The following is a 14,201-nucleotide window of genomic DNA, read 5'->3' as shown; positions in this document are numbered from 1 at the left end:
TGATCAAAATCATCAGTTGAAGATCAAATTTCTTAACACACAGAGCTTTCCAGACTGGTCAGAGAAGCAGTGATGCATTCAAACCTTATTCCATTTCTTACAACTGTCATTTTGTACAAGGTATATTAAGTAGAACCAAAACCCAGCTGATTTTCCCCCTCTAGTCCCAGAAACCATTTCCTTCTTAACCATATTCCTCTAGCTACAGAGCAAAGCACTGCTCCTCTTCCCCTTTTTCAGCCTGTTTCCCACCTCCTTACAAGTTTTATGTCCCAGAGTTGCATTACTTTGCCCACCCACTTTCTCTTTTCCTGCACTACTGAACATCTCTGACAAACGTCCCATAACCACATGGCTTCCCTTAACAGTAAAACTATTTCCCCTCCTGTCAAACAAGAAGATTCCTTCAAGTTCACAGATTCACTCACTGCTAGTTCTTCCTCATATGGTTGGTTCTTCCCTATGACCTCAGCTTCTCACTGCACAAGGCCTTGCCAAGTTTCAATAACAATTCCCTCCCATCCCTATCAAAAAGCCCATGGTTATTCAGTGACCATCAGGAATCATTTCTTCATTAACAAACCGGCCTTCACTCTTCCAGCAATAAACAAGGCGGCAGACTGGGCAGCTCTTAGCTACATGCAATGAAACTGCAAGGTTCTTTGGGGCCCTGAGGCTGGAAAATCTCACTGCATAGCAAGTAATAGCACATTTTCAAGTAACAAACCTACTAATAATGTGGTAGTTGTAGCTACTGCAGATCAGACTGTAAAGAGACACACTCCATGAAGAGTAGTATCAATTACTAACCTAATAGCAGTGGCTATCAGGACTACATTGTCCTTTGCTCAAATTAAGGCATATAGAGTGGGATGCTGCAAGCCTCTCTCACTTTATTCTCAGCTGAGAATAAAGTAACTAGTTCAGCCTTCAAAAATGGAAAAAATGGGAGAAAAAGTTACGGGATTCGTAACAATCATCCCTTGGAGCCACAGTTCTGCAGGGTAAATAACTGTCCTCTGAGAATAAGTCATGAACCCTATATCATAAAGGAGAGCTGAGCAGCACTTCCCCACAGTGGTGAGACTGCAGAGCTTCAGCTGAGAACTTGTATGACTACTGCATTGTTCTCTGATATGTGGAGCCTGAGCCAGCCCCTATCTCCAAAGCAATGCCTAACTCCTTGGTCATGTTATTCAAGATGCTTAGTAACTGCTGTAGCCAATGGATTTGTGGTTAGAACAAACAATGGAGTTTTGTCCCACACAGATGCTCTTTTTCTCAAATTGATCCAAGTTAACAAAAGCATTCATTAATAGTGACATTCTAAGCCTCCTATGTAGAACAGAAACATAACTGCTCAGGCTGTCTCCAAGTCGATTTTTCTAATACAGCACTTACACAGTCTCATTACATTCCGTAAAAGTCCTTTTGCCAGACTAAGAGAGAATACTGTATTTTCTACATTGTTTTTAGAGTTCCTACAAGAAGATCAAAAGAGAGGCTTCACTGGCATTGGAGGTCAGGCTTGGAACTCAACACAGTTTGATAAGAAGTATCGCCAGGAAACCCTCAGCCTGAGATAAAGCTGAAGTCATTGCCTTCACAACTGCTTACATATGAATTTCCTGTCTTTGAGGAGTCACTGCAATCACTCCTGCACAACCTCTTTTTTCTAACAGACCTCATTTGATGCCTATCCATAAGGACATCCACTTCTCGTTTTGGCCATAAAAGAGTGTCTATACTGAATATACAACAGAGATCAAAATACTAGATACAAATGCTGCCATTTAAGTGGCTGACTGTTTTTTGTTAAGGTTATAACAAGTTGTAAAGCATTACAGAATCCCAGAATGCTCAAGATTGGAAGGGACCACTGGTGGGGTCAACCCCTCTGCTCAAGCAGGGTCTTCATAATGATCTCTGATTAGTAGACCCACTCCCAGGAGCTCCATGTCTCTCTTCTCCTGAGTAGCCCACAACTGGACACAGCATTCCAGATGTGCCTCACCAGGGAAGAGTAGAGGGGCTGGAAATGCTCTTCCTAACACAGTCCAGGACACCACAGACCTTCTTGGCCACCAGGACACACTACTGGCTCATGGATGCCTTGCTGTCCACCAGGACCCCCAGGCCCTTCTTCCCAGAGCTGCTTCACAGCAGACTGGTCCCCAGCCTGTGCTGGTGCAGGACCCTGCATTTGCCTTTGTTGAACTTCAGACAGTTCTTCTCTCTGCTCATCCTCCAACCTGTCAAGATCCTTCTGCACAGCACTCTGGGGTATCAGCTGCTCCTCCCAGCTTTGTGTCATCAGTGAACTTGCTGAGGAGGCATCTGCCCCTTCATCCAAGTCACTGATGAATGAGTGAGCAATATGAGAGACCTGGTCAAGTCTTCTGCCGTTCAGCCAGTTCTCAAAGCACCTCACTGTCCACTCCTCCAGTCTGCACATCCCATGTTTGCCTACAAGGATGCTGTGAGAGACACTGTCAAAGGGCATGGTGAAATCAAGGTAGAAAACATTCACTCTTCTCCCCTCATGCATCCAGGTAGTTTTGTCACTTTAGAAGACAATTGGGTTGGTAGAGCATGATTTACCTTTGGTGAATCCATGCTGACTATTCCTGGTCACTTTCTGGTCTTCCACTTGAAGATGGCCTCCAGAACAAGCCTCAATTTCCAGAAATAGAGGTGAGGCAGTAGTTGCCTGGGTACTCCTTCTTGCCCTTTTTGAAGACTGGGGTGACATTTTGCTTTCCTCTAGTCCTCAAGCACCTCTTCTGACTGCCATGACCTTTCAAAGATGACCATGAGTGGCCTAGCTATGATGTCTGCCATCTCTCTCAGCCCTCATGGATGCATCCCATCACAGCCCATGGACTTGCAGATCTCAAATTTGCCTAGGTGATCTCTAACCCAATCCTCCTTGATGAAGCAAAAATCTTCCTTCCACCATTCCTTTTCCTTGGTCTCCTAGGTCAGACATTCCTAAGTGCTGGTCTTGTCAGTGAAGACTGATGGACAGAAGGCATTCAGTAATTCTGCCTTCTTTGCATTCTCTGTTACCAGAGTCCCCACTCCATTTAATAACAGGCCCAGATTTTCCTTCATTTTCCATTTGTTATTGATGTAGCTACTTGCTGTACTTGATATCCTTGGCCAGGTTTTTAACTCCAGATGGGCCTCAGCCTTCCTTGTTGCATTTCTGCACACTCGGACAACATCTCTATGTTTTAAGTCTTCTGTCCCTGCTTCCTTCTCCTGTGTATCTCTCACTTGTGCTTGAGTATTGACAGGAGTTCTGTGTTAATCCACGCAGGCCTCTTGCCCACTTTGCTCAACTGTATGCTCATCAGGATGCATCATTTTTGAGCCTGAAAAAAGTCATCCTTGAATATTAACCAGCTGTCTTGGATCCTTCTTCCTTTCAGGCACATTCCAATGATATTCATCCAAGAAAGTCCCTGAATAGGCTAAAGTTAGCTCTCTGGAAATCCACACGGTTGCAATCTTAATTGCTGCTTCTCTTCATTCATGAAAGATACTGAACTGCACAATCTCATGGTCACTGTAGCCAAGGCTGCCCCAACCTCCACGTGTTCAACAAGGCCTACTTTGTTAGTATTAGATCCTTTTACTTTTATTATTACCTTTTATATTGCCACACATCCAGCCACACTGAAGCCCAACTGTTAGCCTACAAAAGTCCATTGTAACACTTGAAATTACAATAAAAATTTTAAAAATCATTTAAAAAACCCAACACCACACCATGCCATACCAAAATTATGAATGCCATACATTGGAGACTGAAAGCTTAACCACTAGAATTTACAAAAGTTGCCCCTTCCTTCTCAGGTATTATAATTCTCTTCCTTAATTTAGTTTGCGTTAAATATTAATGTTAATGAATTAGTGCTAAGACAGCTTTGTTTTCCAAGAGTGGTTTACTCAATACTACACAGGACAGCTGTAAACTTTAGCAAACCAGTTCTTTAAAAGGAAACACCTCCTTGTGATGTGCAAGTTGATAATTTTTGTTTCAATGCAGACTAAATCACCTAATCTATATCACCAAGGTATATGCTTACAATAATCACACGAAATCAAAGTTAAGACTCGTCTAGACCCTTTTTCTTACATACTTATGCTCAGTTTTGATCATCTTGGTGTATAACTGCCATTAACCTAATAAACTTGACAAAACTTTTCCACTGCTGAAGTGTACACCAGGCAGATAAACAAATGTCTAACTGCACCTTCAACAAACAAACAATATGATACATGCTAATAAGGTTACAAGAGCACTACAGAGGAGGAAGAAACATTTTCAGCCAACTATCATGCAAAAGAAAGCTCTCTTGCTTGATAAACCAACAAAAGAATGTGATGTATCAGAGTAACTCTGGCAAGCAGAAACGATATCGACAACATTTGGCATGAAAAGTACTGTCTAGACTAAACTAAGACAAATCTCACGCAGGTTGCTTTCTTTATTTTATTTTCTTTAAGTCTGATGCTCCCATGCTTGGCTCCTAGCTAACAACACTTGAGAAAATATGAATTGTTAACACTGTTGCTTCATGCAAGAGTACAAATTAACTCCTTCATTACCTCCTCCCAAAGTCACAATGAAAAATCAAAATGAGAAGAAGAAAACCAGTATTTTCTAGAACCATGAGATAGTAAAGGAAATATGCAGGCCAGTTCAAAAGGCATTAGAATAGAACTAACCCCTACCCCCCACCACATAAATTGTCAAAATTCAGTTGCTAGTTCAGCCTGACCTTTACCAGCTGTTTCCTCCTTCCACTGCTTCTGATAGATTTTTTTTTTTTTAAAGGTACATGAAAAAGTTTAACTTCTCAGCTGATGATGAACAGATGGGATCTCTCCAAAGGCCTTTACATGATCATACCCATCATTAAGCAAGGATGGCCTATTTCACAAAGTCCTATCAGTAGCAAGAGATGAAAGAGAAGCATTCAGCTTTTCTTTATTTTCATCATTGCAAAAGTTCTGCACAAAATTGATTTTACGAGCAAATATATATTTTTAATGCATATTTCAAAGTCCTGTCCCTGAAACACAGTGCAAACACTGCAAAACAAGCACTGAGACCTGCACATCCTATAATAACAACCCCACAATGTTGCATTAATATCTTCATTATAAAACTGCCTTGATTTATATCTTTGCACTACATTTATCCCAAGGCAAATTTTGCAAAGACAGTAGCTTGGTAAGATTAATTAGTTTTCAAATAACACCATCAAGTTATTAATTCCTACTTTTTTTACCACCTTAAAGAGTTAGAATGTTATTTATAATATAGAAAAAATCTTATTTGATCATCAAGTTGATTTGGTTTGTAAATAAGGTAATACAACAAATACAAATCTTAATAAAGAAATATTTAATCTACACCAAGATAAAAAAGGGCAAAAGGAATTCAAAGCTGTTTATAAAGGTTCACACAGAAATGTGAAACGTTAACTTTTATCCACAAGTACCAGTTTTGCCCATCTTATATATAATTTCTGTGGTAACAGCCCTGTCCAAGACACTTTCAGGGATTATCTAACTCTTAAGTATTTGCTAATAAAGACAGCCCTGTATTTGCAGACTCAACTGAATTCGCCATCATAACCTGGTGTAAGAGCTGAACTAGAGCTCTGTGAAACAAAACCATCTGAAAACAGCACAACTATGACTCCATTGATACATTTCATCTTTCACAAACAGCACAAACTGAAACGCGTAAATTACGAACATTATTCCAGATTTCTAAAGAAATACTGAGTTTTTCAGAATCATAAGCAGTGATTCGTTTCCTAGATGTCAAAAAGCACAAAGATCTCTTAAGGCAAAAGAAATGTATCTGTTGGCTAAATATTCAGATACAGAGCAACAATACAGGTTCTCAGTCACACAACCTGAAGGAAGCTACAATTCTTGCAAGTTATGCAAGAGCAGGCAAGCATTCCTCATGTAATACAGCATTCAAAGATTAAATTTGAAGAATATTCCTTCTGTAAAATACTTAAATTATAAATAGTAATTATAGCAGTGAAAAAAAGGAAAGCTTGCCTACTACATCTTTTCATTAATTTAAGCACAGAAAGTGTACCCCACCCTATTCCCAGAGTGCCTTCAAGATACAAGTTATGCAAATTTTTAAAAACCTTCTTATACTGTCTTAAGTATTCTTCAAGTATCCTAAACCACCATTAAAGAAACAGTATGCATGAAGGCTAGAAAAATCTGAGGCAATGATGAACACAAACCAGCTGCGCCTAAGTCTCACAGTAACAGCAATTCACAAACCTCCCTTTTCACCATGCACCAAATGAACAACTAGGAGTTACAAATTATTTGTTACCTCATGCATACTTTCACTAACACTTAACCAATTAAGCTTTTCACAAATCCAGATTAACTAATTTGACATCTGGATTATTTTATATAGATTTCCAGCTATACATACATCTTCAACTTTCCAGACACCTCTTACCAGTAAAGTTCAAGGAGGCAAAAAAAGAAAAATCTCCACAACAGAAAACCTATATGTGTGGCTGACTTGTTCTTGTTCCTCTACTTTTATTGGTTAACTCTTTGTTTTGTGGTTCCTTGTTGTTGTTTTCCAGGATGCTACATTGATAATACTACAGTCAGGTAAGATATTTTGTCAGGATCAAACTCAGCTTTTAAAGAGTGGCTGCTAATATCACCAACACTTGCATTAAGAAATTGACCTTTAAGCATCCACTACATATTGCACCACTGAGTCAAGATGAAATTCACTAGTTAGTAGCAGATTTACTTAACCACAGCACTGTGTCAGTTCAATACATCATCTTCAGTAAATTCATGTATGTTTTTCCCTTTCCTTTTTTACATTACATTTTCTACAGAAAAATTGCTTTTGTTTCCATAGTACTAGTGGCATGTTACACTGACACTGCATAATAAAAAAAATTACTCAGATAAAGACATATTAACTAGTGATCATTTCTAATCTGTCGACCCATGAGACAGACTTTGGTATTAGAAAAGCATGCTGAAATGACAACTAAAAATAGAAACAAACTCCCACAATGGATGTTATACAATAAAGGCAAGCGAGCACAGCTGCTGCAAAGCAAAACCACGCATTACTAATCTACTTAAATTCTTGAGCATGTTAAAAAAAACAGGAGACAAAGAGCCCAGTAGGTTGATGTAATTTATTTGAAATTTGAAAAAAAGCTTTGAAGATTTGTATTACAAGAGACTACTAAGAAATCTTAAATTATAAAATAGTGTTGCAAACTTAGAATGGGCAAATATCTGGAACATAACAGATTCATTTTCTTGAATATAAATTAATTGTATCTTTTTGAAGTCTACTAACATATACATGGTTTGATAATACCTCACTTCAGGCAAACAAGTAATTTAAAAATATATGTAATTTTGTTACAGTAGTTCAGAAAACCCTCAGTTATTATTTTGTCTTCCAGACTAGCAATTATATATTTACACAGGATAAATTCTCTCTGGGAATACACTTACGCCCTTGGCTGAATTAAGCAGAAATCTGTAATTTAGGAATATAATACCTAAATAAAAGTAAAAATGCTAGTAAAGAACCAAAAACCTTGGCCTATCCTTGGTATCCTGACAGATTAATTCATGAAAAACATAAATGGAAAGAGCAAGTAACTACCCCATCAAGTTTTTGCAAAGATGCAGACGGATTAGCAAAAAACGTTTTCTCACTACTGCTTGCTATGTCTAGAAAATGTTTTAGAAGTATGATCTTGCTGATATAGACAGAGTTTCTCAGAAGGAGCCAGATATAAAAGAATACATCATAGGTTTACAACTTTTTTATAAATTAGACCTATGTACAAGTAGGAAAAGACACAAAACCCCAAGAAAATTAATGGTGGCTAGACAGGAAGAGACAAGGACTCTGAGTACCTGGACTGGAGGTGAAATTGAGCACTGATAAACATGAAAATGTGCATCACAAGCAACCACAACGTGTCACACACATAACTGATGTCTATGCCAACTGCAGCCAAACAACCAAGAGACTCTCATCTCACATCGGCCCGTGAAAGTTGCCAGCGAACAAAATTGGATTAAAAGATAAAACTCAAAGCATTACTGAGGTGCAAAGAGCTGAGGGAAAATAACAAGGAAAGCTTTTAAAGGCACTAATATTCACAAAGCTATGAGTCTCCAGAAAGCACCCAGGCAGGGGAAAACCAAACTCTGGTTCCAGAGGAAACTCCTTAGGGAATATATGACAGAAAAACACAAACTAACTCTAAATTAAAAATTAACTGCAGTAAGTTCTAAGCTAAAAAAATAAATACTTTTTCCACATATTGCATAATCAGAACTATGACAAGATATAATTGATCATTATTGCTCTCAATAATCAGAACTATGACAAGATATAATTGATCATTATTGCTCTCAAGAATCCCAGTGTAAACAGTTGATGAGCACACCTCAAATTTGACTGAGATCACTGAAAAGTCAGAAATCCTCATGCTTAAGGATATCAGTTTCCTAATATCATAAAAAATGCAAACAGACCTTATTTTTCTCCTGCTAAGGAAGTGGCAGGTGTGCAAGTTGGAGCGCTTTATCCCTCAATAACACATACTGATTTCTTACATAAGCAATTACTAGCAGATGTATACAATACTGACTTTGCCCAAGTACTATACACAAGAAGTGCTCACAGGAGAACAAATTATGTGTTCGTGTTTGAATGGGAAAATGGTTGCTGCACATTCAGAAGCTTAAACATATCTACTGAAGGCTTTCTAAATTTACTTGACATGAACCATAATTTAGGATGAGCAAGCCTTTAAAATTTCAAGATTAAACCCAGACTCCAACTTCAGTATGTGTATTCATCAGCAGAAGCTCCTTCTGGTATATGAAATGAGCAGCAAGAAACTCTGACCGTCTGTACTGGCTACAGGGTACACTCCCTGAAACACCCTGGGGACTGCTCTTCCTAAGTTACACCACAAAATTTAGCAATGGAGGGTCAGAAAAAACCCAAACCCCAAAGTTTACCCAAGTTCTCCACAGCAGTCACCTAAATTGAAGTGGTGAAACAATAGCATGCTTCTTGCCAGATCTGGGAAGTCTGGAAGTGATGCATGACAAGGACAGAAGTACATGTTGTGCTGTACCCCAGAGGGTGAAAAGATGAGTGGTGAAAAGTTTTGGATGTAGAAATAGTATTTGCATTAGGCCAAGAATACTTTTAACATTTAAGTTTTTAAATGTATGATTACCTTCTTAGCTGAACTAGATTAAAAAAATCATATGATCTATTTCTTCATACCACAAAATTGAGCAATAAAGACTGTCCTTCATATTAAGTCATCACCAAAATGGAATGCTTCCATTTGTGGGCAGAACCAGAGAAAGGGGGGACAGCAGCAAGCAGTTACACTTACCAGGAGTCTAATTATGGAGCTAAGGAGCTTCCAAAATCTTGTGACATATATACACAAATAATTTGAACATAACATTACACAGAAAAGTATTTTCTAATTAATTAAGATAGTAAACGCATGCATTATAACTATGTGTCCAATCATCATGCATTTTCAGAAAAATAACATCCAGAGAAACAGCATGTTTGTGTCTACATTCTTTTTGTGTCAGTACAAGATTCCTGATGTAAAAGGGTCACTTCAGCAAAGCCAAAGAACAGACTAAAGCTAACAGAACTAATAAAGCATTTATTCACTGTTGTAACCTAAGAAATTCCTCTGCAGAGAGAACCTTGACAAAGAACCTTGACAACAGATTAACAAAAATCAACATGCTTTATTTATACTTCCATTACAGATATCATAAAAATAATCAACCTCCACCACAATGCTGTTTATCAGATTATCAAGCTTGTTCAATAACGGAGACCAGCTATGGTAAATTTTAGTTACATGAGCAATCACTTTAAGGCTTAATAGGAGCACTTTAGGAATATTTCTACATTGGCTTAGTGTCCCAGAATCAGGAGAGATACAATATATACCTTTTACTTTCAGACATTAAAGAAAGAAAAAATAAGCTTAGTACATCAACAGTAACTCTTGGCATATATAGATCACTACAACATTTCATACAGCTAGAAAATCTAAAAACAACATGCAAGGAATCTAGATTTAAAAATAGGCTGGTTTTCCTCATTTACTTGCTTAATTTAATCCTGCTATAAAAAGACTGGTTGCTTGAAAACTGTGTTAAAATAATTTTTCAGAAAGCAAACCTAGATAATACAAAGACAGTAATATTTTTGTCTGAGAAATGTTCATGATTTTCAGCAAAAATTACAGGGCGAAAAGTGAGTGTAGATTTCAATTCAGTAGTGCCTCACCCCTCCACTGCTAATGAGCCCAACAAATGCTGTAATTATAATTAATATCATAATTATGCCCTAGCTTTATTTCTAAAATAATTAAGTAAAAGGTAAGATTTCCTAGTGCACTGAGGTCAAGGACAAAAGTTAAACTGCATTAAATTCTCAATTTTCCTACTGATACTGCTCTACTGAGCCATACAGCTTGCTCCAGAGACAGAGAAGTTTGCATAGAGTAGGCACACATTTTTTCTTTTCTCCACTTCCCTATCTGGAACAAAGATCTACATGACCGCCTAATAAGATACTGCCAAGTTTTTAACAATGAAAGGTTGGTACACTGCTTGGTACATCAGCAAAAGAAAACCAAACAGTTAAACTGGTTTTCCTACAAGCTGTTTTCCCAGACACTAGCATAAAATCCTGATTTCACTGAAGTCAACAGCAGAACCCTCATTTATTTCATTACTGGCCGTTCCAGGGCTTCGTTACTTGTGAAACACAACTTTGCATCGTGGACTTTCAGTGGTCTTTACCCTGCCTCGGAATGCCAAAGTAGAGATTCCTTGTGGTTCCTAACTCTAGCTCCTGAAACCCACATTTGTCACCCTGGAAGGCAGTGAAATGCAAACAACTTAAAGAACACTGTATCCTGGACTTCAGCCCATGATCAACACAGGGATGAAGTATGTGAAAGCAATCTAATTCATTATTATAAAAGTAAGTCCACCTACAATTCAAATTCAGCTCGCAAGAAAGCAGCTATGAAGAATTTCTGACATACGGCTGAACCAACAATGTCTGGAGGAACTTGGATCTCCTACTCCAAACCACTTTGCCTACTTTTAAATAAAATAAAATACTGTGACCAAAAGCCCAGACTACATTCCAGAGGTCTAGGAATAGCTTGTTTTCCTATTTGCAGTTGGTAAATTTGAAGTCTGTGAAGCATTCCTCTGGTTTTTAAGGATGTCTCCGATTTCTCCTCAAAAATTCACTTTGCTTCTTTCTCTACATGTAAAATTTTGATCTCCTTAGAACTAAGCTGCAGGCTTTTTTATATGAAATTTTTTTCAGAGTAAATTTTGAGAAAATGTAATTCAATACATTCCTTCTTTCTGATACTGTCCCAGTCCTCAGTTTTGGTACAATACACTAGGCATATATTTTAACTTGCTGAAGCTTGTGACTTAGAGGCTCATGTTATACACAGGCATAACAGTAAACCACATTTCACAATACTTACTCCTTTTTCTCCCTGTTGCATAAGGGACAGTTTTTAAACATACGCTGAATACTGTCATTCCAACAAGTCTAAACTATAAAAAGGACAGGTTGTGAAGTGTTTGAAATTGCATCCTTAGGGCTCAATTTAGAATCTTCTCCTCACATTCTTTTGATTTGCGTGCTTCGTTATTGAAATTGTCTGCTAAAGTTCTTTTTCTTTCCTCGTTAATGACTTCAAAGAAATACATGCTTGAACTCCTAAATATATTAAACTAATTTAAATTATCTTAAAACATCCAGTGACTGCTCAGCAAACCAGAAAAAGCAGACTGCTTTTTCCACTTCTGGAAATAATACACTATTTAGCTAGGGAACTGAATGCATAATGAACTACAAAATAAGCACATCTAATTAAAGTATACCATCAATATATATTTCATAATATTTGAATTTGTTAAAGCTGCTAAATCATCACAGTAACACAGAAACATAAAAATAAATTTAAAAACTGAAAGTAACTATTTCCTAATTATTTTTAAAAAATGTTTTCATTACATACTATTTATGCTTTTTATTCTTCTAGGGGGCAAATAAAAGAAAAAGGCAAGCAGTTATGCACCTTTCATGAAGAAAAAGTTCATATGTACAATTCACCTCTAAAAACTCTTTGGTTTGTGGTATAATTTGAAAGACCAGGTGTTATATCTAGGTTTATTAACTTGAAAAATTTAAGTACAGCATCACCCTGTAAAATTCTATTACAAAATTCTGAACATTAAAACATGGTTTTAACCAAACTGAAAAACCGTCCTTAATGTGGCCATATTTTGGGCTCTATAGAAAACGATAAAATTATTCTGTTACTAAATGAGGTATCTTAATTATAAACCAGATCAGAACTTCTATTTTCAAATACTATGATTGACAGGGACAACTTCCTGCCAAACCAAACAGAAATACTGTTCACAGTATTTACATAGGCTAATGCATGCTGAATCACAAAACTAATCGAACCACCTTATGAACATACTAAAATATAGACAACTTGCAAACAAGATCTACTGAGGTAATTTGTCGTGGTAGGAATAAAAGTAAAATAGTACCATCTCAGGACCACTGATAATAGCCTGTGTTTTGGAAACATCCTATTTTTTGGTGCCAGCTGGTTTGTGAATCACACAACCTCAGCAGCCTGGCTGAACTTGTTCCTCTGAACTTTTGGAAACTGGCATTCCTGCCAAAGAGACATGTTGCTTCTGCATGATCGGCTGGATGTTGAAAATATTTTGATTTTCAAAGTACCCTTAAATTTGTTCATGCTCTCTGTTCTGTAGCTCATACCATGAGTTACTGTAATTCTTACAAGCTGCTCTTGTTCTGTGCTGTATGAGGCTCTACCTTGGTAAAGCAACCAGAATTCCAAAAAACGCTGGATACTGCTACAAAACCGACACTACACATTCCCAGGCCACTTCACTAATTTGAATCACGATGATGCTGAGCACATTCTTCCTGTTTCCAGCACTTGAATGTTCCTGTAATTGCCTAGTATTTCTCAACACTTTTTGAGCTCTTTGGCAGGACTTACTGCTCAGTGCTACTTTTAGAAACTCCAGCAATAAATACCATCGATACCTACTCCTATACAGGACTTAATGATGAAGACATAGCTGTTTGGAATCCCTGGGCTTCACACACTACTTTTGAACAAAGAGTGAAAGATGGAGCAGTTACTACTCATCTCCAGTACTTTAAACTCTACTTTGGACTCAGCTTGTTCAAATGCCTTCATTCTCTTGGCTGATCACATACATGACCAACCAGCAAACACTCAGCTCCACTATGCACAGCCACAGACAAGAGGCTGGAATGATCAAGGCCCTGGTTCTGCCCTTCCAGCTGACTAGAAGTGACCAAAGTCCTGCAATCTCTCCTGCAGCCTGACACGTTGAGATTGGCTCCCATTCTTAGGTGGGACATGGCTGACTCACCCACAGGCGCTTTCTAAACCCGCAGCCTGCATTCCAGGGGAGATACCCAGAAACGGATTGGTACAAGAGTCCACTTCCTCCAGCAATGGGGAGATACCAGGAGCATCCTACACACAGAGATGGTTTGCCCAACTACCCCACTCAGGATAATGATAGGCAACTACAGATACTATTAGTAGGCAGATGACGATCCTCTGGTGCCAGTATTAGCCTCACAACAGAATAAACTGGAACTGAGGGCTGGAAGTGAAACACGAGGTTGGGAGGGGGGAAAAAAAGCAAAAAAACCCCACACAGGAGCCAGGGTATACATCTGTTATTTGGCTTTGGATGTTCACGAGCAGAGCTGACTAGCTGATCTTTTATAATCCTTACAGCCTGCTGCTTTTCTTAGTTTCTGCAAAGTTTTATCTCATACACATAGTTCTACATACATGGAAATAGAAACTGTTATAGTAAAGTCTTGTTTTCACAATTAAAGCAATCTAGTTACACCAAAATATCTCCTGTGCATACTTGTTCTCAAAGAGCAGCTTTTTTCAGTTCAGCTGAACTCTTGATACAGCACAAATGTACTTAACAATTAGCCAAGAAATATC

The 14,201-nt window shown here is 38.0% G+C and overlaps 1 protein-coding gene across 6 annotated transcripts in view; it reads right to left on the bottom strand.

Annotated features, from left to right (window-relative positions):
* The window catches only part of LTBP1 (latent transforming growth factor beta binding protein 1), a 191,993-nt gene that overhangs the window by 142,869 nt on the left and 34,923 nt on the right, over positions 1-14,201 (bottom strand). The gene's annotated exons all lie outside the window — the stretch shown is intronic.

The sequence above is a fragment of the Corvus cornix genome, chromosome 3 (assembly GCF_000738735.6).
Source record: "Corvus cornix cornix isolate S_Up_H32 chromosome 3, ASM73873v5, whole genome shotgun sequence".
Classification (NCBI taxonomy): Eukaryota; Metazoa; Chordata; class Aves; order Passeriformes; family Corvidae; genus Corvus; species Corvus cornix.
Note: the sequence above shows the minus strand (reverse complement) of the source record. Positions and strands in the feature narration are given on the sequence as shown.